Raw genomic sequence first — 27557 nt, 5'->3', positions numbered from 1 at the left:
CATGAGGATGTGGCATGAGCTGAGCTGCTTGTGCAGAGAGGCAGCACAAGCACGATGAGCTGAATCCCTCCTTTTGTGCTGTAAGTATTCTGTGATCTATGATTCTATACAAAGTGAAACCAACACTCACATATGAGAAACTGACAGGTACAGTGGAAACCCCACACTAACAAACCAGCAAATGCCAGCGACAGAGTAAAACCAACAGTCCTAGACAAGAAACTGACAGATACTGTGTGAAACCCAAAAATCACTTATCAGGATATGGCAGTTAATGTGTAAAAACCTCTCTTCAATATCCATCCTGCAAGGTACAAAGAAAATTAGGTACAAACCCAGGCTCATACTTCGAAGACTGAGAGATGAAGAGCAAAACACAGACTCACCTACAAGAGGCTGACAGGTCCAGAGAGTAAAACAGAGGGGGTGCAGATTAAAAACACATGCATGTAACGGATACTGATAGGGATAGAATCAAACCCTTTCTCACACATGACATGAAAATTGGTGGTGTCGTAAATAGTGAGGAGGAAAGCCTTAGATTACAGGCCAATATAGATCGTCCGAGGCAGAGAATATAAGAGCAGGGAGTTTATGACGGAGCTGCATAAAATGCTAGTTAGGCCACAGCTGGAGTACTGTGTACTGTTCTGGGCACCACACTATAGGAAGGATGTGATTGCACTGGAGAGGGTACAGAAGAGAGTCACCAGGATGTTGCCTGGGCTGGAGCATTTCAGCTATGAAGAGAGACTGAAAAGGCTAGCGTTGTTTTCCTTAGAGCAGAGAAGGCTGAGGGGAGATAAGATTGAGGTTTACAAAATTATGAGGGGCATTGATGGGTTAGATAGGAAGAAACATTTTACCTGGTCAATAACCAGGTGGCATAGATTTAGGGTAAGGGGCAGGAGGTTTAGATGGGATTTGAGGAAAAAATTTTTACCCAGAGGGTGGTTGGAATCTGGAACGCACTCCCTGAAGAGGTGGTAGAGGCCGGAACCCTCACAACATTTAAGAAGTATTTACATGAGCATTTGAAATGCTATAGCATGCAAGGCTACGGGCCAAATACTGGAAAATGGGATTAGAATAGTTAGGTGCTTGATGGCCAGCACAGACTCAATGGGCTGAAGGGCCTGTTTCTGTGCTGTAGAACTCTATGACTCTATATCAAGAAACTGATAGATCTGGACAAAAGCTGATGTTCACATACAAGTTGTTGAAAGATATGTGGTGAAACTCACATTTATTTTTTATTTCCAAAATATACTTTATTCATAAAAATCTGTAAAAATTACATTCCCAAACAGTTTAAAACAGCATCAAGTCAAAACATACAAACAGTGCAAAGGTGATCAGTTACCTTCTGTACAATCATGAGTTGCCTCACAACCCTTCCATTTCATTGTCATGCCATATACATTTTTACATTTACAGCGCTCAAAATTTCTCCGATACAGTTCGAGGGATTTCATATGGATCCAGCCCCTCAGTTCAGCTTGGTGGGGGGACCTTACACTGTGGTCTTTCCCCATTGAGCCTTTGCTGCGGCTGCCCCAAGCTTTAGTGCGTCCCTCAGCACGTAGTCCTGGATCTTGGAATGTGCCAGTCTGCAACATTCGGTGGTGGACAACTCTTTTCGCTGGAAGACCAGCAAGTTTCAGGCAGACCAAAGGGCGTCTTTCACCGAATTGATAGTCCTCCAGCAGCAGTTGATGTTTGTCTCGGTGTGCGTCCCTGGGAATAGCCCGGAGAGCACAGACTCCTGTGTTACCGAGCTGCTTGGGAGGAAGATCGACAAAAACCACTGCATCTCTTTCCACAAAGTTAACTCACATAGCAATAGCAGAAACAGTCACAAACCTAAAACTGAAACATACAGAGTAAGAACCCACATTCTCACACCAGAAATTCACGGCTACAAAGTGAAGCTGACTCTCTCCTCCCAGGCACTGACGGGTGCAAAAGAAAACACGCACTAACATACCAGGAAATGAAATGTAGGAAATAAAACCTGATTATCATGTCAGAGATTGGCATTAATGACAGTTGTGGTACCCAGAATGCTCTGCGCTCCAGAATTTGCCTTGTCTCTGATAAGGAGCAGGCGCGGTAGTGGCTGAGCTCCATCTGCAGCTGGAGCGGAATATTCACAAAGTGCAGGGAGACCGCGCCCGTAGCGGGTGCACACAGCTGGAGCAGGGCGTCAAGGCCACAATAGGATGGAACGATCCCGTTTGTGTCCCTGCGGGTGGCGGTTAAGCTTTTCCCTGTGAGGCTTCCCGAAACTGCCTGCCAGCAAGGTCAACTGGTCAGAGAGCGTCTATAAATGGATAGAAATTGGGGATTGGGCAGAGAGCGTCTCTAAATGAATAAGATTTGGGGACTGGGCAAGGAGCGTCTGTAAATGGATAAGAATTGGGGATTTAGCAGGGAGCGTTTTTTTATCCGTTCGTGGGATGTGGGCGTCGCTGGCTCGATCTCAGCTACAGTAATGTGTCCAGTTCTGGGCACCAGGTTTCAGAAAGGACATCAAAGCTTTTGAGACAGTTTGGAGGAGATTTACGAGAATGATACCAGAGATGAGGGGTTTCAGTTCTCTGGACAGGGTGGTGAAGCTGGGATTGTTGGCCAAAAATGTCAAGGGGAGGTGAGGAGAGATCTTTTTACCCAGTAACTGATTCGGATTTGGAATGAATTGTCTGACAGGGTGGTGGAAACAGATTCAATTATAACTTTCATAAAGGAATTGGACAAATATTTCAAAGTGAATTTCTCCAGGACTATGGGGAAATAGGCAGGGGGTTGGACTAATTGCATCATTTTTTTCACAGATTCAGCACAGGCACAAAAGACCGATTGGCCTCCTTCTGTGCTGTATGATTCTATGAAATAGTGACAGTCAGGGCAAGTCTGTATAAGAAGGAGAAATGGAGACAGGTCAGGGAGAGCACATCACCAAAACTGGGAGATACTACATTGGACAGGGAGGGTCGGAGGGGGAGAGAGCACATACATACAGTCAGAATCAGCACCTTCAGGGGAAGACAGAGAGAGGAACCAGTGAGTGTAGTACTGAACCCAGCCAGAGTCAACCTGCTGAAACACCAGTGAGTTCACACTGGGGAGAGATCATTTACCTGCTCCGTGTGTGGGAAGGGGTTCACTCAGTCATCCAACCTCACTGAACATCAACTTGTTCACACTGATCAGAGACCTTTTCAATGTCCTGACTGTGAGAAGAGCTTGAAAAGCAGTAATGATCTGCTGAAACACCAACACATTCACTCTGGGGAGAGGCCGTTCCCCTGCCATGTGTGTGGGAAGGGATTCACTCAGTCATTCAATCTGCTGCAACATCAGCAAGTTCACATGTAACTGCAGGGGTTGGATTCTGCTGTTGTTGCTGCTATTCATCACTTTCAGAGACAAAGTTGGGTCGTACTTTATAACCAGTGTAGTCCAGAGCAAAAGCGTCTTCTTAATGTTGAGATAAACGGGAGAAGAAACCGGGAAGTGGCGGCGAGGATGGTGGAGGTGCTGCACCATCACTTTAATGGTGCACCCTCCCTCCCCCGGGTCCTTGCTGCACGCCCGCCAGGCCTGGTGGCTCTGATTGGGGTCCTGAGAGCCCCTGAGACTCGGTGCAGCTGAGGCTGCGCTCACCCCCGCACAGCTCTGTTGTGATATTTAAAATACGAAAGGCCTGTTGGACTGAGAGCTGATCTGGAATTTAGAAAGCATCATTACTGGAGGCTCATTGCTGCTCAGCACAATCTCACCCCCCGCTCCTGGGAATTGTTGATTCTACACCCTGTAGTTCAGTTCTGCAATTAACTCGAGGGGGAGATGTGTGAGCAGAAAAACAGAGCGAAATGAAAACACAGCTGGACAGATGTGCAACAGGTCAATCCACTGTTACAATAACTCCATCTCTGACTCCCTCCTGACAGTAACCAGCCCTTTCACAGAGACTGTGGGTGGCTCTGAAAAGAGCCTTTGGTTTATTTGATGTCAATTTGGCCGCTTTACTTTTTCTGGGAGCTCTGAGCGCTGGTTTTCTTGGGCAGCATCACAGCCTGGATATTAGGCAGCACCCCGCCCTGAGCGATGGTCACGTCTCCCATCAGCTTGTTGAGCTCTTCGTTGTTGCGGATGGCCAGCTGCAGGTGTCTGGGGATGATGCGGGTCTTCCTGTTGTCCCTGGCCGCGTTACCGGCCAGCTCGAGGATTTCAGCGGTCAGGTACTCGAGCACAGCAGCAAGATAGACCGGGGCTCCAGCACCCACACGCTCAGCATAGTTGCCCTTTCTCAGGCGCCTGTGAACACGGCCCACCGGGAACTGCAGTCCAGCCCGGGAGGAGCGAGACTTGGCCTTGGACCGAGCTTTCCTGCCGGTCTTTCCTCTTCCAGACATTTCCACAATCTCACAAATACTTTCACAAAGAATGGATAATTTCTCAGCTTTTGTCGTAAGCTTGAAACAGTCAAGATGGCCGAGTGGTCGAAAGGGCTGTGTTCAGGTCGTAGTGTTTTCTGGAGGCGTGTGTTCAAATCCCAAATCTACCAAGTTGTGTTTTGACTGAACTGGAGGGATTTGGGAGCAGCGGTGAAGGGAGAACATGGAAGAATATTGACAAGTAAAATGAAAATGGACCCAAAGATGTTTCTTCAATACATTAAGGTAAGAGGCAACTAAAGAAAGAGGAGTGCACTGAAAAGTCCCAAAAAATCAGTGATTTTTGACATCTTGCCAGGATTGAGTGGCGCGTGCACGGGATGATGTCATTTTGCAGCGCCAACGTCATCACATTTCCGCAACAAATCCATCTTCGTGCATGCGTGATAAAGCGTCATTGGGTATCTAGCCACCCCATCCCCCCACCATTTGGCTGGAGGAAGTGGCTGAATGGGAGATTTTGAAGCTGTAGCTCTCCCCCCTCGGCAACTCACTCCAGGCCTCGACGATTCCCCCCCTCAGCCGCTCGCTCCAGACCTCGCTGCTCCCCCACCTCCCCACTCCCCTGGCCAGTTGTTCCTCGCTTCGCACCACCCCACTCTCTGGCCACTCGCTCCAGGCCGCGCCGCTTCCCTCCTCTCAGCCACTCACTCCTCCATCGCCCTGTCACCCCTTGCGGCCCTCCTGCTTCTACAGGTGGCGCCTGGTGAAGAAATGTGGGAGCGAGTGTCACGGCCAGAGCTAGTAGCTGTGGGCTGGGCTGGTACAGGGTGGGGGGTGGGGGTGCGGAGAGCGAACAGACAGAGTGCGGAATTTCACCAGTAGGGAGGAGGGGGAGAAAGCGAGTTGCAGAGGGGGGAGAACGGTCAGTGGGGTGGGAGCTAGTAGCTGTGTTCGGGTGAAGTCAGTCCTGGTCAGTTATATAAACAAATCAGAATAACGAATTGGCAGCACATTTTATCCTCTGCCCGATTTTCCTTTCCATCGATCGGGATACTATTTCACTATATTCCAATGGAAATTCAATCATAAAATTCCTTTTGTATTTAATAGGATTACTGAAATGTTAAATGGATCCAAGGATTACAGTTAGTATTAGCAAACGCACCCGAGTGAATTAGCACCCCAATCGATGGAAAGGAAAATCGGGGTAAGTATAAAATGTGCCGCCAATTTCGTTATTGAGATTCGTTGAGTAATTCGATTCTGCCCAACACTGAAATTGGCGGCTTTTATGAATTCAACCTTTCTGCCAGGACGACAATTTAAGCCAATGATTTGCTGTATTTTCTAATTCGAGGCTCGGCAATTGGTTAAGACATGCGAATGGGAAGAGGGTGACCAATCAGAAGTGGGCTCTGGATAGCGCGGGCTCAAACTGCGGGAATTCCAGGTCCCTGAATGACTGAGCTGAAACTGATCAGTTTCACAAACCCTGTCAGTTTCAGTGCAGGAAACACTGTCTCGGGGGAAATAACATCACAAGTGGGTTTGGTTCCAGCGATGGCTGCTGCAAAACTCCCGGATTCCCTCATTGCAGCGAAATCATTTTGAAATTCTATGAAAACAATGAGTGATTCTGGAGGAGTGATGTGGCTTTTCACTGAGGGCATGTGTCGACTGGAGAAATCACTAACTGCAGAGCCTCAGGCGCTGTTTACACAGCCCGTTCAGAAAATCAAATCCACTGCACTTCCTTGCTGCAAATGAAATGTCAAATTTGGGGATTCCAGTTTTGTATCTCGAACACAGCACAGATTTATTCTAGACAGTTCTAAACAGCCTATCCCAGCTCCCGTTTCCAGGTCACTGCTCTCTCTGTGAGGCGGTGGGTGGCTCTTAGAAGAGCCTTTGTTGTGTTTGCTGGAAAGGGTCGAGTTGTTCAGCCGCTGAATTCGTAGAGAGTGCGGCCCTGCCGTTTCAGAGCGTACACCACATCCATGGCAGTGACCGTCTTGCGCATGGCGTGTTCAGTGTAGGTGACCGCATCCCTGATCACATTCTCCAGGAAAACCTTCAACACCCCGCGAGTCTCCTCACAGATCAAACCCGAGATCCGCTTGACCCCGCCACGGCGAGCCAGGCGGCGGATTGCTGGTTTGGTGATGCCCTGGATATTATCACGAAGCACTTTGCGGTGCCGCTTTGCTCCGCCTTTGCCCAGTCCTTTCCCTCCTTTACCTCTGCCAGGCTTTCTTTTATTAATTTCCAAAATATACTTTATTCATAAAAATCTGTAAAAAAAAACATTACAAAACAGTTCCAAAAAGCACCAAGTCAAACAATACAGAGAGTGCAAAGGAGATCAGTTTCCTTCAATACAGGAGTGAGTTGCCTCACAACCCTTCCATTTCATTGTCATGCCATGTACATTTTACAGCAAACAAATATTTTCTGGCTACAGTTCGAGTGGTTTCCCATGGATCCAGCCCCTCAGTTCAGCTTGGTGAGGGGACCTTACACAGTGGTCTTTCCACATTGAGCCTTTGCTGCAGCTGCCCCAAGCTTTAGTGCGTCCCTCAGCACGTAGTCCTGGACCTTGGAATGCGTCAGTCTGCAACATTCGGTCGTGGACAACTCTTTGCACTGGAAGACCAGCAAGTTTCGGGCAGACCAAAGAGCGTCTTTCAACGAATTGATAGTCCTCCAGCAACAGTTGATGTTTATCTCGGTGTGCGTCCCTGGGAACAGCCCACAGAGCACAGACTCCTGTGCTACAGAGCTGCTTGGGATGAACCTCGACAAAAACCATTGCATCTCTTCCACACCTGCTTTGCAAAGACACATTCCAGAAAGAGGTGGGCAACGTCTCTTTTCCACCACAGCCACCTCGAGGGCCGCGTGTGGATGGGGTGAGACTTCGGGTGTGCAGGAAGGATCAGACGGGGAGGGCTCTTCTCATCATCAGCCAGGCTACATTTTGGTGCTTGTTTGAAAGTTCTGGTGATGAGGCATTCTGCCAAATGACTTTGTACTTCTGCTCAGGGGACCATCCGACAGGATCCACCATCTCCTTTTCCCGTAGGGCCTTGAGGATATTCCGTGCAGACCACTGCCTGATGGATTGGTGGTCAAAGGTGTTTTTCCACAGAAACTTTTCCATGAAGGATAGGCAGTATGGCACAGTCCAACTGGATGGAGCATTCCGCGGCAATATGACCAGGCCCATCCTTTGCAACACCGGGGACAGATAGAACCTCAGCACGTAGTGACACTTGAAGTTTGCAAACTGGGGATCTACACACACAAAGGTAGCCAGAAGGATGAGGGCGACGTTGGGTACATTTTTCCCGCCCTTATCCAGAGGTTTGAACATCGTGTCCCTCCGGACTCGGACCATTTTGGATGCCCAGATGAAGCGGAAAATGGCTCAGGTGATCGCCACAGCGCAGGAATGCGGTATGGGCCAGACCAGCACCACGTACAGCAATGTGAGCACCTCGCCCTTGATGACCAGGTTCTTACCCATAATGGAGAGAGATCGCTGCTCCCACATGCTCAGCTTATGTTGGACCCTGGCTACTCGCTCCTTCCAGGTTTTGGTGCACGTCCCAGCCCTTCCAAACCATATCCCCAGCACCTTCAGGTAGTCTGACCGAACGGTGAAGGGGTCAAAGGATCGGTTAGCCCAGTTCCCAAAGAACATGGCCTCGCTCTTGCCATGTTTAACATTGGCTCCCAAGGCCAGTTCGAGCTGGTCGCAGATGCTCATTAGTCTGCTCACAGACAGTGGATCCGAGCATAAAACGGCGACGTTATCCATGCACAGGGAGGTTTTAAACTGAGTGCCTCCGCTGGCTGGGATTGTCACCCCTCTGATGCTCGCATTCTTCCTAATAGACTCAGCAAAGGGTTCAATACTGCAAACAAACAAGACAGGGGAGAGAGGACAGCCCTGTCTGACTCCAGATTGGATCGGGAAACTTTCTGATTCCCACCCATTGATTGAGACTGCACTACTGATGTTTGTATAGAGTAGTTTGACCCAATTGCAGATTCCCTCCCCAAACCCCATTTTGGAATGCACATCCATCATGTAAGTGTGCGATATCCTGTCAAAAGCCTTCTCCTGGTCCAGGCTGATGAGGCAGGTGTCCACCCTCCTGTCCCGTACATAGGTGATCTTATCTCTGAGTAGCGCAATGCTATCAGAGATTGTCCTGCCTGGTGTAGTATAGGTCTGATCAGGGTGAATCACCAACTCCAGAGCAGACTTGAATCGACTGGCTATGACTTTTAACAGAATCTTATAGTCAGCATTAAGCAGTGAGGTGGGCCACCAATTTCTTATTTCTGTCCGCTCCCCCTTCCGCTTGTCGGTGAGGGTGATGATGCCTTTCCTCATGGATTCTAACATACTGCCAGCCTGGAGCATACTCTTGTATACTGCCAGACATGTTGATTCTTGCCTCAAATCAGTGCACAATAAAAGAGACTGATTCCGTCAGGCTCCTTTTTTTACAGGCCACCCGGACCTGGCTGAGAAAGGCAGAGTGAGAGCAGGGAGGGGAGGAGACAAGAGTGAAGATTAAACAGAGAGCTAGATGGAGGAGACACCCAGAGTGACAGACAGAGAGAGAACGGCCCCTCATCTTTCAGCTCCACCTCCAGTTTCCTCCGGGCTGCCAATTTCAAACCCTTTATTAACAGTAGAACCGAAACCCAGCTCTCCACACAAACCCTTCCAGACTCGGCCTTCATAGTCAAGGCTTTCCAGAAAGCCGGAGCTTTTAAATATGGTCCCGATGCAATTAACACTCAGTAATATTCCCACCTAAACACAGTCCATTCTAGACGAAGAAACCTCCTCAGTAACATCACCATTTCCACACACATCCGCTTCCAGCAGTTTACAACACCTTACTGTAGCTGTTTGGGGAATCTCCTGTGTTAAGATTGGAGTTGGAAAGCGGCCTTTACCCGGCAGTGTTATTGTCTCACACTGAATCTACTAGACATCCTGTTCTCTTTATTGCGAGAGAGAAAGCACGGATTTAGGAAATTTTCATTTGAAATGATCTCTATTGAGAACGAGCCCGGCCGTGGGACAGGTATTTCAGTGCAAAGAGCTGTCCATTACCGAGTGTTGCAGACTGGCACATTGCAACGTCCAAGACAATGTGCTGTGGGACGGCATTGAAGCTTGGGGAAGCCACCATGGAGACTCAATGGGGAAAGGCTGCAGTCTGAGGCCCTAGTAGGCCATAGTCCAGTGAGGGGCTGGAACCCGTGTAAAACCCCTCGGACTGTTTGCACCAGAGAATGTTTGATGTGTAATGTAAATACTGTAAATATAACCTGTGCAGGCAGGGATAGTGAGATACATCATGTACATTATTGAAGGACACTGATCTGTATTGTACCTTATGTAATATTAAATTTGAACTGCTTTGCAATGTAATTGCACAAATTATATGAATAAATTACATTTTGTGCAAAAGAAAGCAGCTTTCCTGTCAACACACACCTTGTCTCAGGGCACAACTTTCCTGTGATCTTTTCATACCCAACTTCGCTCTATATCTTCTGACACACACACTTTACAGTCTGTCATTTCCAAAAACAAGCATTCTAAAATCAAAAGACCTTTTGTTTATTTCTCCTTTCTTTTCATTTCTCCTCTATTCTTCTCAATCACTCCCTTCAACAGTCCTATTCAGATCAAGGTGGAATGTGAATAGTGTCACAACTCACCTCTGACACTATTATTACCCTTCTCTTCTCTTGTCTCATTCAATGGGAAAGTTTTATTCACCAGTCTGTTGCTGTTTTACACTCTTGCCATACCATCTGGTATTGCATCCATCTGAATTCTGTGCTTTCATGGCCTTATATTTCTTTTCCACTTCTGGATGATTTGTTTGCTTCAGTTCCATTCAACCAGGCTGGACCACAGACAAGCTTAGAACCTTTGCCTTGGACGGGTCCACGTTGATCCATTACATTCAGAATCACCTCCTTGAAATAACTCCATAGTACAACTACAGTAACCACACAGCATCTGCTTCAAACACTCCTCCACATTTTATCTGTTCTGACCGTCAACACCTCCAGCTCTTTTGTTTAAGTGGAACCCATCAGGTGTGTATAGGCTCCTTCTATTCTGAAAGCTGTAGCACTGGTTCAGGGAATTCAGCCCTGTTTCTCTACTCAAAAGGATCAGCCCTGCTTGATCTGCCTCGTATTTTGCTTTTATTGCAACGTTACAAGACCTCCAATCCTCTCGAACCACACCTGTATCCAGTGAGGGATTGGAAAATGATGGTCAGACCTTCCACTATTTCTTCCCTGGCTTCTTTCAACAGCCTGGGGTACATTTCATCTGGTCCTGGTGATTTATCCACAGACAAGGATGCTCATCCCATTAGGACTTCCTCTCTCCTTAAGTTATCACGTCCAATACTTCACACTCCTCCTCCTTAATAACAATATCTGCATCACCCTCTCATTCGGGAAGACAGTAATGTATTCTTTCAGGATATTGGCAACATCTTCCAAACCGATACAAAGGTTCCATTTTTGATCTTTTCTGCGCCCTGCTGTTTGCTTCGTTGCCTCTGACTCTAATGTTTTCATGCAACATCTTTGGGTCCATTGTTATTTTGTTTGCCCATGTTCTTCCCTGATTTTTCTTAGCTTTTTACCGCTGCTCCCAAACGCCTCCAGTTCAGTCAAAACACAACTTGTCAGAAGTGGGATTCGAACCCACGCCTCCAGTAGAGACTGCGACCTGAACGCAGCGCCTTAGACCGCTCGGCCATCCTGACTGCCTGCGACATGCTATCAATGCTAAGGAAATTATTCATTCTTTGTGAAAGTATTTGTGAGATTGTGGAAATGGCTGGAAGAGGTAAGACCGGCGGGAAAGCTCGGGCCAAGGCCAAGTCTCGCTCCTCCCGGGCTGGACTGCAGTTCCCGGTGGGCCGTGTTCACAGGCTCCTGAGAAAGGGTAACTATGCTGAGCGTGTGGGTGCCGGAGCCCCGGTCGATCTGGCTGCTGTGCTCGAGTATCTGACCGCTGAAATCCTCGAGCTGGCCGGTAACGCGGCCCGGGACAACAAGAAGACCCGCATCATTCCCAGACACCTGCAGCTGGCCGTCCGCAACGACGAGGAGCTCAACAAGCTGCTGGGTGGGGTGACTATCGCTCATGGCGGGGTGCTGCCGAATATGCAGGCCGTGCTGCTGCCCAAGAAATCCAGCACTCAAGAGCTCCCAGAAAAAGTAAAGCGGCCAAAATGTCATCTAATAAACCAATGGCTCTTTTCAGAGCCACTCACAGTCTCTGTGAAAGGATTGGTTACTGTCAGGAAGGAGTCAGAGATGGAGTTATTGTCACAGTGGATTGACCTGTTCACATCTGTCCAGGTGTGTTTTCAGTTCCCTCTCTGGATTTCGCTCTGTTTCTCTGCTCACACATCTCCCCCTCTAGTTAAGTGAAGAACTGAACTACCGGGTATCAGATTCAACAATTTAATAAATCCCGCTGCCCTCGATTTGATAAATCCCGAGATTATCCCGGTACATTAACGGGAACTGGTTCGGAGCTGATGAATTAATTTAATAATGGAAGTGTCCGGGTTAATTCTCTGTTTTTCATTTGGACAGTTTGAATTGTGTTTTTTTTTTCTCTCTGGTGATCTGAGCGCCACTTCTCAATGAGAATCTGCTCCCAGAACAGAGTAAATGCAGGAAGAAAGAGGCCATTCTCGGGCTGTGTGTTTCTCTCCTAACCTGATCTGTTTAGACCGCACTGTTCCCAGAGGACGGAATCAGTCAGAGTTGTGCACACACAGGAGCTGAGTCCATTGCAGCGCTTTAATATGTGCCTTCCCCCCGGCCCTCCCTATTCTCCGGACACAGAGCTGTCTGTTTCATCCGACAGCGGGATAGAGTCGGGGATTCTCTCCCCGCAGTGTCAGGGTCTGCAACCCCGGGGAACTGGCGGTTTCAGTCAGAGTGACCGAGCTGCCTTACATATCCTGTGTACTGATCTCCAATGGATTCAAATATTAGTGAACTTATTGGGTAATGTTTGTAAATAACCCTCATGTGAACGGACCCGGCTCCATTAATGCCTTCCAAATAAAACTGGGATCCATTTCTTTTCCCCAAATGCCAGCTAACGGATCCCAGGAGCGGGGTTGAGATTGTGCTGAGCAGCAATGAGTCTCCGGTAATGCTGCTTTCTAAATTCCAGATCAGCTCTCAGTCCGACAGGCCTTTCGGGAAAGTGATGTGACAAAACAGAAACCATGTGGCCGCCCCTCCAATCTAATGGGTTTGATGATGAACAGAGATGGCAGCTCTTTCCTTTGCTGATTTTGTGGCTCTGAAAAGAGCCCTTGTTACACTTGTTACTGAAGCTGGGTTTTAGGTGCGTTCCCCGCAGATGCGGCGGGCCAGCTGGATGTCTTTGGCCATGATGGACCGGGATCATTCTGGTGAATCTGCTCATTTTCCGGCAGAAGCATCAGTCGCTGTTTGAACTGTTTAAAGTCAGGGGTGTATTAGCAGCCAGAAAGTGAAGGGCAGTTCATTGCTCCCTGCAGCATTATCTGCCTCTTTCAGGAGAAAAGATCAGAAACCGCTCGTTTCTGTCAGTCCCCGAGAAGCCTGTGAGGAGCGGTTAGTCGCTAATTTGTTCCTTTTACAGAGTGGAAGCTGATATTTGTCCCGTTTTAAATTGCTGTACTGGACCTTCCTCCCGCCGCTTACAGTTAACAGATTGACAAATGAAAACGATTCCTAAAATCGCGTCAGGATTTTGTGACGGTAAATACAGTAAAACAGAACATAAAATGAGAGGTTTTAAAATTGTTGCCTGAAAATTGAAATTTTCCATCACTTCAATTCCTTCTGGCTCTGGAATTGCCAGGCTTTTTCCAATTGGAAAATCTAAGCCAATGAGAACTTCTATTTACTGATATGTGATTCTCCTATTGGTTAAGAATTGGATTGAGAAGCGGGTGACCAATCAGAGACAGAGTCAAACTGCTTGGATTCCAGGCCCCCAGTAACTGAGCTGAAACTGTTCAGATTGACAAACCCTGTCAGTAGCTTCACACATTGGACACTTCACACTGAGTCATTCAAGGGCTGGTGTGAGAGAAGCTTCAGATCCTGTCATTACTCTCTGACTCATTATTCATCTCGAACCAAACAATTAGTAAATGTGAAGCAGTGAAGAGACTTTTCATTCTCACTGCAGAATGTGTCATCTGGGGAAATAAGGAACTATTATTTTCGGAGATTCCAGGTACATTCCTCCCTGAACAAATCCATTCCTAACATTCCCGATCACGGCCTATCCCAGCTCCTGTTGTCACCCGACTCCAGCTGAATTGGAGAAACTCATGTGTTGGGGTTTGAGTTGTGAGGTGGGGTTTCTCCGCCAGTGTTACTGTCTTACAAACTCTCCCCCTGAATTTGTGAACTGAGACTGCACCGAACACATCCCCAGTTAGAGTGAGGGCCGGACATCCCTTTGTTTTATGACAGAGAGTGGGGAAAGGGCTGGGTGGAGGGGAGTCACCAGGGATCCTGGATTTACTCCAAATCATTTCCATGTGGAATCTGCAGGCGGGGCCTGGACAGGGATCATTTGATCAGGGGATCAGCTCTTTCCTGAGAGATGTGGGTGGCTCTGAGAAGAGCCTTTGTGTTCAGATGTTTACAAGTTTCCCGCGCTTTCACTTCTTTCCAGACCCTGCTTTCTGAGACTTCGCTGCTTTCGGCTTGACCTTGCTCTTCCATGTCTGCACTTTCTTCAGCGCCTTTCCGCCCGCCGCACTCTTGCCTTTTTTGACCTTCTTCGCAGGAGACTTTTTCTGAAGCGCTGCTTTCTTCACCACCTTATTTGGCGTTGCCGCCGCCTTGCTGCTCGTTTTCTTGGCTGTTACTTTCTTTGTTGTCACTTTCTTGTCTGCTGGTTTCTTCACTAAAGATTTCTTGTCTGCTGGTTTATTCACTGAAGATTTCTTGTCTGCTGGTTTCTTCACTAAAGGTTTCTTGGCTGCTGGTTTCTTCACCTTCTTTCCCACTTTTCCCTGGGTTTTCCTTCTTGCTGATTTTGAAGGAGCCGGAGGCCCCCTGTCCCTTGCTCTGCACCAGGGAGCCTTTGTTCACATTCCTCTTGATACTTTGCTTGATTTGGGTCTTGAGCTTCTCCTGAGCGGTGGCAGACCTGCAAGGAATCAACTACCAGCTAGCGTATAAAGCGAGACCAAGGCTCAGGGCCTTCAGTTACCTGGAGGGGAGTCGGAGAGGCAGCGGATCCTGTGAGGATCCACACTCCAGGAAGGATGAGAAGGTCATTGTCAGGGTACAGAGGAGATTAAGTTTAAGATTTACCTGTTTATAAGCAAGCGCAGAGCCAAGGAACGGTGCTGGGGCAGATCAAATAATAGGAAGCTGTGATCAGTTGGAAGGCAAGAGTGATCAAATGACAGAAGAGATGATGGTGCAAGGCAAAAGTCAGGGAAAGAATAAATAACATTTTGTAAGCACAGATACCAGGAGTGGGGTTTGAACCCACGCAGACACATGTCTATTGGATCTTAAGTCCAACGCCTTAACCACTCAGCCATCCTGGTACATTAACCCGCCACTGAAAATGAAATTTAATGTGATCCGGGTGCCATCTGGCCTTTTCCAATATAAAGTTTTGACTCCTCTCCCATGCCAAATTGGACCCTTCATTATTTATGAACCTCAATCGGATCACCCCTCAGTCTAGGTTTCTCTAAGGTGTAGGGTCCCAACTCTTTTAGTCTAACTTGATAACCAAGATGTCTTATACTGGGAATTAGTCGAATGTCTCTCCTCTGTACCCTTTCCAAAGCCTCAATATCACCCATCATGTGAGGAGACCAAGACTGGATACAATATTCCAAGTGAGGCCTGACCAAGGTTTCATAAAAGGACAAATTCGGGACATCTCAGATACTGAAGGAGTCCGTGTCCAGAAGCAGCAAGACCTGGACAACATTCAGACTTGGGCTGCTAAGTGGTAAGTAACATTCACACCACATAAGTACCAGGCAATGACCATCTCCAACAAGAGAGAATGTAACCATCTCCCTTTGACGATCAACAGCATTACCATCGCTGAATCCCCCCACCATCAACATCCTGGGGGTTACCATTGACAAAAGCTTAACTGGACCATTCATATACATACTCTGGCTACAAGAGTAAATCAGATAGTGGGAATTCTGTGATGAGTAACTCAGCTCAAGGCACGTGGTGAAATGCTCATTAGGAGAGCTGGAGAAATGGACTGGTCAGGTGGGCAGAAAAGTGGCAAATGGAACTCAACTTGGAGAAGTGTGAGGTGATGCCTTTGGTGAGGTCAAACACAGCAAAGGAATACACAATTAATGGGTGAATGCTGAGAGGTGTAGAGGAAGTGAGGGACCTTGAAGTGAATGTCCACAAATCCCTGAAAGTAGCACGACAGGTTGTTAAGTTGGTTGAGAAGGCTTATGGAATCCTTTCCTTTATTAGCCGATGTATAGAATATAAGAGCAGGGAGGTTCTGCTGGAACTGTATCAATCATTAGTTAGGCCACAACTTGAGTTCTGTGTGCAGTTCTGGTCACCTCATTCCAGAAAGGATGTAATTGCACTAGAGAGGTTACAGAGGAGGTTTACGAGGATGTTGCCAGCTCTGGAAAAATGCAGCGATAAGGAAAGATTGGATCAGCTGGGGTTGAATAGAGGAGGCTGAGGGGAGATTTGATTGAAATGTACAAAATTGTGAGGGGTCTGGATAGAATGGATGGGAAGGGTCTATTTACCTTAGTAGGGAGGTCAGTGACGAGGGGGCATAGATTTAAAGTGATGTGTTGAACAATTAGAGGGAGATGAGGAAAGGTTTTGTCACCCAGAGGGCTGTGGGAGTCTGGAACTCACTGCCTGTAAGGGTAGCTGAGGCAGAAACCCTCAACTCATTTAAAAGGAGTCTGGATGTGCACCTCAAGTACCTGAACCTGCAGGGCTACGGTCCAAATGCTGGGCAATGGGATTCAGCTGGGTGGCTCGTTTTTTGGCCTGCCTGTGCTGTAAACTTTCTATGTTCTATGATTCTATGCAGACACAATGGGCCGAATGGCCTCCTTCTGCACTGCAATAATTTTGTGATTTTTGACTCTCCAAAACTTGTCAACCATCTACAAGGCACAAACCAGGATGAGTGCAGCACCAACAATACTCTAGAAACTCGACACTGTCCAGGACAAAGCAGCCGCCTTGATTGTCACCCCATTCACCACCTTAAACATTCACTCCCTTCATCACTGACGCACAGTGGCAGTAGTGTGTACCATCTACCAGATGCACTGCTGCAACTCACCAAGGCTCCGCAGACAGCACCTTCCAAACCGAAGACCTCCACCACCTTGAAGGACAAGGGCTGCAGATGCATGGAAACACCACCATGTGCAAGCTCCCCTCCAAGTCACACACCATCTGATCTGAAAATATATCGCTGTTCATGCACTGATGCTGGGTCAAAATTCTTGATCTCCCTTCCTAACAGCACTGTGGGTGTACCTACACCACATGGAGTGCAGCAATTCAAGAAGGGAGCTCACCGCCACCTTGTCAAGGACAATTAGGGATGGGTAACAAATTCTGAACTTGTCAGTGTCGCTCACATCCCATGAAAGAATATGCCTCATCTTATACTCAATTGTCCTCTGAATGCAGCCCAACCCTCTATTTGCTCCAACTATCACTTCACAGCATTGCTGCTGTAACTTTCGAGATCTGTGCACTAGAACATCCAGATCTCTGCTCAAAATTATTTTCTTTTTTCCACCTACTTTAATGTTTTTCCCTGAAGGGTGTATGAATGTTGAACATTCGCCCTGTCCACATGAATAACACTGCACTTACCCAAATTAAACATCATTTACCAGTCATGAACCCAATCTCCCAACACATGAAGATCAGCCTGAAACAGTCGAGTATCGTCTACAGTCTAAACACTCGCACAGATCTTCAAATCATCTGTAAATTTACAGATGGTGCCCCCTACACCTACATCCAGATCATTAATAAAAATAGTAAAGAGCAACAGTCCCAACACCGATCCCTGTGGGACACCACTGGTAACTGGTCTCCAAACAGATCCAGATCCATCTGTAACTACTTTCTGCCTACGTCTGCCAGTCAGTTCCCAATCCAGATTAATATATTACCACTGATACCAGGGACTTTAATCTTATAGAGAAGCCTCTTGTGTGGAACCTTATAAAAATCTTTTGGCTGAGATCTGCTAATTGAACACAGGCCGGGGATGAGGCCTAGGCCTGTCCTGCTTTGTGTGTGGGTCTCAGGACCACACAAGGTGAGATCAGCTCACTGAGCACAGGCCCATCCTGCTCTATATGGTGCTCAGTACCTCACCAAATGAGAATAACTAACACACCACAGGCCATGGAGCCTCGGCCCATCCTTCCCTGATTGCGGTTCAGTGCCAACCAGGTCAGATCAGCTAATTCAGCACAGGCCGGAGATGGAAGCTGGAGCTTTCCTGCTCTGGGGACTCCGTACCATACCAGGTGCGATGAAGTAAAATACCACAGGCCGGGGATGGAGCCTGAGATTTCCCTGTTCTGTGTGGGGCTCTGCACAACAACGTGTGAGAAGAACTATCATCCCTCAGGCTGAGGAAGGAGCCTGGGCCCATTCTGTTCTGTGTGGCTCCTACCACACTGAGTGGGATCAGTTAACACAACACAGGCCATGAATACAACCAGGCCCTTTCCTGCTCCGTGTGGCTCAGTATCACACCAGGTGGCATCAGCTAACACAGCACAGGCTGGGGCTGGGGCTGGAGCTGGAGCCTGGGCCCGCCCTGCTCTGTGGGCTCAGTAACAACCCGTAAGATGAACTTTTTTCAAAAGACTTCAGTGTATTTATCTCTGTCCAACACTCTGAGGCAGCTTTCTGTGTTTATAAAGAGTGTAATTTATTGACTGGTCTCTTGGATCAAACAGGGTAACAGACAGAGGTCTGTGTGCAGAGGGTTTGGGGGTGAGCTCTGATTCCTAACCCTTTCTGGATTGTGAGGAATAAAGAATGAATGAGAGAGAGAGAATGTGGGAGAAGGGATGATGGAAGAATTTGTCCGTGAACCTGATTAAAAGTGGCTCAAACGCAAGATAATATTAAGATATCAAGAGCAGAACATTAACATAATCTGAGTTCCGCGATCTGGTCGGGTCCCATTCCCCTGAAGTGAGGAATGAACGGGTGGGGAAATTCCGCCTGGAGTTATATTTGTCTCCAATGAAGATGAGTTCACAGTGAGGCTGGAACAGCTCAGTTGGGAAAACACTAGATTGAAGAACCAGGATACAATCCCTGGTTTCATCAGTTTTAATTTGGTGTCTCCTTCATTTTAAGTAGAGAGAATCAGAGGGGAGATTTTCCACTCTTGACCCCATGGGCTGAATTTTAAACTAACGGTGCGGCTCTCGGCAGAGGCACCGGAAGTGGGTGTCGTCACCACACGAGTGAAATGTGGCCGACCGACCCCGATCACGGAGCAGCCGACCAATTAATGAAGGGGAGGCGTGGGGCCTATGTAAACAAGGACCAGAGGTCGGGAACGAGGCACCGATGGCACCGACATCTGACACAACGGCAGGTGCTGGCACCATATTGAAAGGGCTGCCAGACCTGCATTCACTGCTGCCTGGTTTAAAGGAGTGTCTTCCTGAGAGCCCTCTGCTGCCCCAGGTCCCGTTCTGCTGCCTCTGCTGTCCCAGAACCCGTTCTGCTGCCTCTGCTGCCACAGGTCCCGTTCTGCTGTCCCAGGACCCGTTCTGCTGCCCCAAGACCCGTTCTGCTGCCTCTGATGCCCCAGGACCCGTTCTGCTGCCTCTGCTGCTCCAGGACCCGTTCTGCTGCCACTGATGCCCCAGGACCCGTTCTGCTGCCCCAGGACATGTTCTGCTGCCTCTGCTGCTCCAGGACCCGTTCTGCTGACCCAGGACCCGTTCTGCTGCCTCTGATGCCCCAGGACCCGTTCTGCTGCCCCAGGACCCGTTCTGCTGCCTCTGCTGCTCCAGGACCCGTTCTGCTGCCCCAGGACCCGTTCTGCTGCCTCTGCTGCCCCAGGACCCGTTCTGCTGCCTCTGATGCCCCAGGACCCGTTCTGCTGCCCCAGGACCCGTTCTGCTGCCTCTGCTGCTCCAGGACCCGTTCTGCTGTCCCAGGACCCGTTCTGCTGCCTCTGCTGCCCCAGGACCCGTTCTGCTGCCTCTGCTGCTCCAGGACCCGTTCTGCTGCATCTGCTGCCCCAGGACCTGTTCTGCTGCCTCCGCTGCCCCAGGACCTGTTCTGCTGCATCTGCTGCCCCAGGACCTGTTCTGCTGCCTCTGCTGCCCCAGGACCTGTTCTGCTGCCTCTGCTGCCCCAGGACCAGTTCTGCTGCATCTGCTGCCCCAGGACCTGTTCTGCTGCATCTGCTGCCCCAGGACCAGTTCTGCTGCATCTGCTGCCCCAGGACCAGTTCTGCTGCCTCCGCTGCCCCAGGACCTGTTCTGCTGCATCTGCTGCCCCAGGACCTGTTCTGCTGCATCTGCTGCCCCAGGACCTGTTCTGCTGCATCTGCTGCCCAGGACCCGTTCTGCTGTCACTGATGCCCCAGGACCCGTTCTGCTGTCTCTGCTGCCTGATAGGTAAGGAGCTGAATGCGAGCCTGCAGTGACCATGGTCCAATGGTTTGGCGATGCCTTCCTGCAGGTTCGCCTCCAGGTGACAACAGATAGGTGGAAGATCCTCTTCCCCAGGGATGGGAGGTGGAGACCTGTCCACCTGACCAAGCAAAGCTGCTTTGAGATAGTAGGTGAAGTCAGCAGCCGTGGGGTCACACCCAAGACATGGATCCAGTGCACGAAGTGGGTCAATGACCAGATCCGGGCTGCTCAGGCGCAAACTCAAAACACTTTGGACCCTTTGGACATTGCGCATGGCAGAGTGAGAGGGAGTGTTTGGTGGAAAGGGAGTGACCACCCAGTCATGTGTATTGGGGAAGGGCAGCAGGACATGCTGCCTGAGGCTTGGCTGCATCTCGGTGGGAGGTGCACATCAGTCATTGTATAAACTCACACAGTCCCTCGAGAGGGGCCACATGCAGGAGGAATATGTGTGTCCACATCATGGACTGCTGGACTATCACCATCAGAGATATTGGGCTTGTCCCCGCTGGGAGACTAACTTTGTTGATCATAGTGGCTGCAGGAGAAGACAGCCCACAATCGGAAAGAGCATGTCAAGACTGGCAGTGGATGCCTTATCTCCATGTCCTCATCCCGATGGAGGAGGAGGCCATGGAACAGGCAGGGCAGCAAAGCAGCTGCTCCATAGCTGATGGAGAGACAGGGACACCTACCTAAGAGAGTGAGTGAACATCTCCTGGGGCACAAGGGAGCATCCGCTGCAAAGGAGCCATACTGCTCATCTGTTCACCACTGCATCAATGGAGCTGCACAGTAGGGGTGGTTGGAATGTCACGATGGGCAGGCCCTAACCCTTCAATGTCCCTGTTTTCACATGCAGGCTAGGATGAACGACAAGAGCGAAGAGCTGGAGAGACTGTGGGACAGCCAGACACCTCTGAGGAGGAGGAGGGAGCCTCAGATGGTGCACCTTCACCTCATTCCCCTGCACCCTCCACCAGCACAGAAACCCTCACTCGGTGGGTATCCACTGGATGATAGATTTGGGCACACAAGCTGGTGAGCACGTCACAGACAGGCCCGGGCAGCTGACGGAGGCTGTGACAGCCGAGGCCACTGGCAGTTGGAAGTCTGTGGGAGGCCAGGCCCATGCTGAGTCCCAGGCTGATGATGTGCCTCTGGTGTCACCAGCAAGACGGGAAATACTGCAGCTGCAGCTAGAGGTCAGGCAACATCTGGCAGAGTTGCCGGAGATTATGTGTACCCAAGTTCGGATGATGGAGGAGTCCATCCAGGCCTTGCATGCTGCACTGTCTCTGATGGGGGTGTGTCTGGCTTCCTTCCTTGAGAGATTGGTGACTCTGATGGAGAGCCAGATCCAGCCGACCAATCAGTGGCTGCCGGAGATGCACGCAGACTTGCACTCCATCGCTTTGTCCATGAGATCCATCCAGCGGTGACAAGGTGAGAGGGGGGACGAGGCACCTGAACTCTTCACCAGGTCCACATCCCTCTCAGGTCAGCAGGGAGGTACAAGTGTGTCTGATAAGGGGGAGGAGCAGCTGGCTGCTACATCTGGGGTCTCCTCTCAGGGTGCTCCTGGTGTGGACAGTAGCTCCAAAGCCCCTCTGCCAGTGACACAAGTGATGCCAGTGCCTGCCTCCATCACACTCGATGACAGAGGGGGGTCCCTGTACCTGTGCAGGAGGCCCTCAGTGTGCCGGGGCCCTCCAGGCCTATGGCAGCAAGAGGACGGCCACCAATGTCATCCCAAGCCATGGGGCAGCAAGGTCAGCAGCCTGTCTCCATCTCAGCTGACAGAGCAGGGGGAGCACCACGTAGGAGCACCCGGAAAAGATTTAAGAAGAGCACCTAGATTCACTGAGGGGTTCACGGGTGAATGTACAGTCCAGATGGATAGGGTTGTGTTTGGTGTCACACGGAATAAAGAAATGATGTTCTCTCACTATGTCTCCTTCTTATTATTGATACCCTTTGGGACTTCATTTAAACCCTTCCTCCCAAGGGGCTGGAAGTGAGGGACCAAGCCCTGAGTTTACAAAGCTTCGGCCTTGTCACTGTGCGATGTGTACCTGGACGCTGCAGAACAGAAGGAAGGAGGTGACAACAGGGCTGCTTAAAGCTCAGACTTTTTTGCTGTGGTTCCAGAAGGTGGTAAAGCTCAAAGGAAACTTGAATGTATAAGGGTGTCTCATGTCTCGTTGTGTGTATCTCATGGCCCCTTTCCTGCTGTGCCTGAGGTTCTTCATCTGGCACTGCTTGGGCAGCATCCTCCTCCACGTCCTCATCATCAGAGGAGACACCACACTCCACGATATCCTCACTAGTCAACACCTCACCCCTCTGTAATGCCAGATTGTGCTGTGCACAGCAAACCACCACGATATGCGAGACCCTCGCCGGGACATACTGAAGGGCTCCACTGGATCGATCTAGGCACCTGAATCTCATCTTCAGGAGACCAATGGCCTCCTTGATGGTCGCTCGGGTTGACCCGCAGCAGGTGTTGTACCTCTCCTCTGCATCCGTGCGTGGGTTCCTCACAGACGTCAGTAGTCATGTCCTCAGTGGGTAGCCCTTGTCTCCAAGGATCCATCTCTGAAAGCGGATGGGGCCGCGGAAAGGTTCTGGCACCTGGGAGTGCCTTGGTATGCAGGCGCTGTGGCTGCTTCCCGGGATTTGTGCACACACCTATGAGATCCATTTGCAGTGGTCGCAGACCAATTGCACACTGAGCAAGTGGAAGCCCTTCCTGTTGAAGGCTGCTGGCTGGTCTGCAGGAGCTTTGATGGTCACATGGGTGCAGTCAATGACACCCTACACCTGGTGGAATTCAGCGATGGCCCCGAATCCTATAGCTCTCTCAGCTTGACTGTTTGGATCAATGTGCACATAGTCACCGGCCCTCCTGAACAGGACATTGGTGACCTCCTTGATGCACTGATTCACTACAGACTGTGAGATTCCACATATATCTCCAGTGGATCCCCGCAATGATCTGGTGGTGAAGAAGTTCAGTGGCACGGTGACCTTCAGTGACACTGGCATCAGGTGCCCACCAAGTCGCAGGGGGTACAGCTGCATCATGGCAGAGAGATCAGTGACGACCTCCGTGGAGAGGTGCAGTCTGCGGAGACACTGTCACTCGGACATCTGCAGGTAGTTGAACCTCGGCTGACGTGTTCCTGTGCCTCCTTCTCCAGCCTCCTGTTCGAGGCTGGCCTTCCTGTGGGCCCCCAAGCTGCTGTGGTGCCCCTGCTGGTGCCTGCGACTCCCTCCCTTCCTCTCTGCTCCTCCTCGTCCTCCTCAATGGGAGCCTCGAATCCAATGAGAGCCTCGAATGAGGCCCATGACAGGTTGCCCCTCCCTGAGTGCAAGGCCTTCACAGTAAACAACACCCAGCCACATTTACCTTACTTGTCACCCTCAATGAAGTGGCACTGCCCCAATGGCACCCTGGTGTTGTCCCCTCTGCAGAGCTGGCACGTTGGCCCCCACTCCTGACAGTGTTTCCCGATGCCCTTTCCCCCTCCACCCTTGCTGCCAAGTTTTGCTGCCTCACCCGATAGCTTCCCAGTGAAGACAACACTCAGCTCCCACCTCCCAGTCACCTCCTTTAACCAGGCGAGGCTCCGAAGCCCCGTGGTTCCCGTGTGCTATTAGTTCAATTGGATCCAGTGAATAAAATTGCTGACAATTGGACTCATAAATACTTTAAATGCCTTCTTGCCATGTGGATGTGCGAAGTCTGCCCTCCATGTCAGCCGCCGACTGAAAAATCCGGTCCAACGTCTTCCATCCCCATTTTATACACCCCCCCTCCCCCTCCCCGGCCTCCATTCCCGTCTCCAACGGGCCCTTAAAATTCTGGCGCATGTCTCTAAGACTAATGGGAGTGAAACCAGATCTGCTCCTTCGACTGAACAGGGAGAGCTGCTCTCTCTGTGTTTAAAGTGAATGAATCTGCTCTTCACCTTGTCTTACTGGAACGTTCACTGTCTGGAGATGTCTGTTTGAAAATGTTTTCCTGTTATATTAATGGAGCAGAGGAGCAGATGTGAGGTACTGTTGAACAGAGAGGTTTGGAAGTGGGTGAAGGGGTGAAGTGACGGTGGGAGTGAGAGGCGCAGTGAGTTGGCCATTCTCAATAGAGTGTCAGGAATGAAGGTCAGAGGAACAGACCAGGCAGGAAACACAGAAAGAGCGAGGAGAAGCTGGTGTGAAAAACAGAGATTAAACAACAGGCTTGTTCATTTGGTTTGGGTCTGGTGTTTACAATACCCGGAATCTGGGTTCACTTCCCTTCCAACTCAGTGAATTGTATCAACATTATGATCATAAAACCATGGAATGATACCCAAAGAAGGAGACCATTTGGTCCATTGTGTCAGTGCTGTCTCCTGTAATCTGTACATTTTTCCTTCCAGTATTTATCCCTATCGCTTTTCAAAGTTACTACTGAATCTGCTTTCAAGTCCTGATCAGACAGTGCATTTCAGATCACAACACATCACTGTATAAAAAATTATTCCTCATTTCGCCTCTGGTTCTTTTCTCAATCACCTGATAAATACATCCTCTGGTTACTGACCCTTTTGCCACTGGAAACAATTTCTCCTTATTTAACTTATTGAAAACCTTCTTGATGATGTCACATACTAGACTGCCAGTAAAACTGAAGTGCATGGAATAAAAGGGACAATGACAGCATGCATATGAAGTTTGCAGACTGATAGGAACATAGGAGCAGGAGTAGGCCATTTAGCCCATCGAGCCCACCCTGCCATTCAATATGATGATGACTGATCGTCCACTTCAATGCCTTTTTCCCACACTATCTCCATCTCCCCTATGTCATTTGTATTTAGAAATCTGTCAATCTCTGCTTTAAACATACTCAATGACTGAACTTCCACAGCCCTCTGAGGTAGAGAATTCCAAAGATTCACAACCCACTGAGTAAATAAATTTCTCCTCATCGCTGTCCGAAGTGGCTTTCCCCTTACGTTGAAATTGTGTCCCCTGGTTCTAGACGCCTCAACCGGGGGAAACATCTTAGCTTCATCTACCTGTCTATCCCTTTAAATATTTTGTAAGTTTCAATGAGATCACCTCTCGTTCCTCAAAACTCTAGAGAATACAGGCCCAGTTTCCCCAATCTCTCTTCATTTGACAGTCCCGCCATCCCGGGAACAAGTCTGGTGAACCTTCGTTGCACTCCCTCGATGGCAATGATATCCTTCCTAAGGTAAGGGGAACAAAACTTCACACTGTGTTCCAAAGCGCAGTCCAACCAAGGTTATATACAACTGAACAAGACTTCACTACTCCTATACTCAAATCCTCTTGTGATAGAGGCTAACATATCATTCGTCTTCTGAATTGCTTGCTGCACCTGCATGTTAGCTTTCAGTCACTTATAGACAAGGACACCCAGGCCCCTTTGTACATTCACACTCTTACCATTTAACAAATAATCTGCACATCTGTTTCTCCTACCAAAGTGGATAACCTCACATTTTTACACATTATATTTCATGTGCCACTTTCTTGTCCACTCACTACGTCTGTCCAAATTCCCTTGAAGCCGCTTTGCATTTTCCTCACAACACACATTCCCACCTAGTTTTGTGTCATCTGCAAACTTGGAAGTACTACATTTGGTCCCCGCATCCAAATCATGTGAACAGCTGGGTCACAGTGTGGTGGTGAACAGTTGTATTTCTGTCTGGTTTACAGTGGGTTCCCCATGGTGCCACATAACTTCAGTTATGTGCAGACACTGGAAAAGCTGGGGTTGTTCTCCTTGGAGCAGAGCAAGTTCAGAACAACTTTGACAGAGTTAGAATCAAGGAATCAAATGGTTACAGTACAGAAGGAGACCATTCAGTCCATCATGTCCATGACAGCTCTTTGCAAGAGCAGATCAGCGAATTCCACTCCTCTGCCCTTTCATTGTAGCCCTGCAAATTTTCTCTATTCAGGTGTTTATCCAATTCCCTTTTGAAAGCCACGATTGAATCTGCCTCCAGCACACTCTCAGGCAGTGTATTCCAGATCCGAACCACTCACTCTGTCCCACACCCCTGGTACCATTGCAGAAAATCTTTTCTGTTCATTTCATCCCTCATAAATAATTGAAATGAAATGTTTATGAGGGAACGCACAACATAAAAAGGAGAGAGAAATAAATGCTGAGTAAAATAGAAGTCAATGTTTGGAAGGTAAAAAGAGCAAAAGATGTAACTTTTATTCTGGTTGAATGAGAGGAATATATCACACTTTGGGGATTTTGTAAGAGGATTTACTGATAAACCTGGGATTTGAAAGGAAGCTGGTTCATGGTTTACAGAACAAATTCAGCCCCTGGGGTGGAGCCAACAGCTGCACCGTCCAATAACAGACAGGCCGGGGACACTGTCTCGGGCCGAGTGAGCTCAGTCGATGAAAACATGAAACTCTGAATCTCAAGTTTTTGAGTTTGAGCCCACGGTGGGTGTTTTTTATTTCCTTTTTAGGCTGATTTTACAGGCGTTATCCAGCTCTGAATTCCTCGGCAGGGAGTTCAAGGAGTGTTTGAAATGAGATTCAACAGCAGTATGAGAAAGTCTCTCCTTGATTCAGGACTCTTACCTCTCTGCAGCATCTCACTGCTGAAGACTGAATTTATCTCATTTCATTCTCAGCTCAGGGTCAGTGTGGTTCACTGGGACTTCTGGCTGTCTCCCACTTCACAATCCATCAGTGCTGAGAAATCAATGGGGAATATTACATCACATGTTGTAATGTTTTATAAATACTTGAATGTATTTCACACTGTGTCTAACAGTGTGAATCTCCCCTGGTATATCAGCTGACCAACACTTCAACAGAACATTCACATAATGTGAGCTCTGAGATCTGTTCGAATCCCATTCCCAAGACCTGGAAAGTGGGATTGGGCTGGATCACTCTTTTTCAGCTGGCACAGACACGATTGCTAAATGGTCTCATTCTGTGCCATAAATGTTCTCCATTTTCTATGTTCTATGAAGTGAGGGAGGGGCAATTCCACCAGGGTTATATTTTCTACCAAAACAATGACACAAGGGATACTTCACATTTTTATTCATTCATTCATGCGATGTGGGCATCGCTGGCCAGGCCAGCATTTATTGCCCATCCCTAATTGCCCATGAGAAGGTGGTGGGATGGGCTGCATTCTTGAACCACCGTGGTCCGTGTGGGGTAGGTACACTCACAGTGCTGTGAGGAAGGGAGTTCCAGGATTTTGACCCAGCGACAGTGAATGAACGGCGATATAGTTCCAAGTCAGGATGGTGTGTGGCTTGGAGGGGAACTTGCAGCTGGTGGTATCCCCTGCATTTGCTGCCCTTGCCCT

The 27557-nt window shown here is 48.9% G+C and overlaps 2 non-coding genes across 2 annotated transcripts; both read right to left on the bottom strand.

Moving 5' to 3' along the window:
• Positions 1-11144: 11144 nt before the first annotated feature.
• On the bottom strand, positions 11145-11227 carry trnal-cag (transfer RNA leucine (anticodon CAG)). The gene has a single exon. It is a non-coding gene; the product is annotated as a tRNA-Leu (tRNA).
• Positions 11228-14972: 3745 nt separating this feature from the next.
• trnal-uaa (transfer RNA leucine (anticodon UAA)) lies at positions 14973-15055 on the bottom strand. The gene has a single exon. It is a non-coding gene; the product is annotated as a tRNA-Leu (tRNA).
• Between the last annotated feature and the right edge of the window lie 12502 nt (positions 15056-27557).

This window comes from Heterodontus francisci, unplaced genomic scaffold, assembly GCF_036365525.1.
Source record: "Heterodontus francisci isolate sHetFra1 unplaced genomic scaffold, sHetFra1.hap1 HAP1_SCAFFOLD_51_1, whole genome shotgun sequence".
NCBI lineage: Eukaryota > Metazoa > Chordata > Chondrichthyes > Heterodontiformes > Heterodontidae > Heterodontus > Heterodontus francisci.
This window is presented reverse-complemented; position numbering and strand designations above follow the sequence as displayed.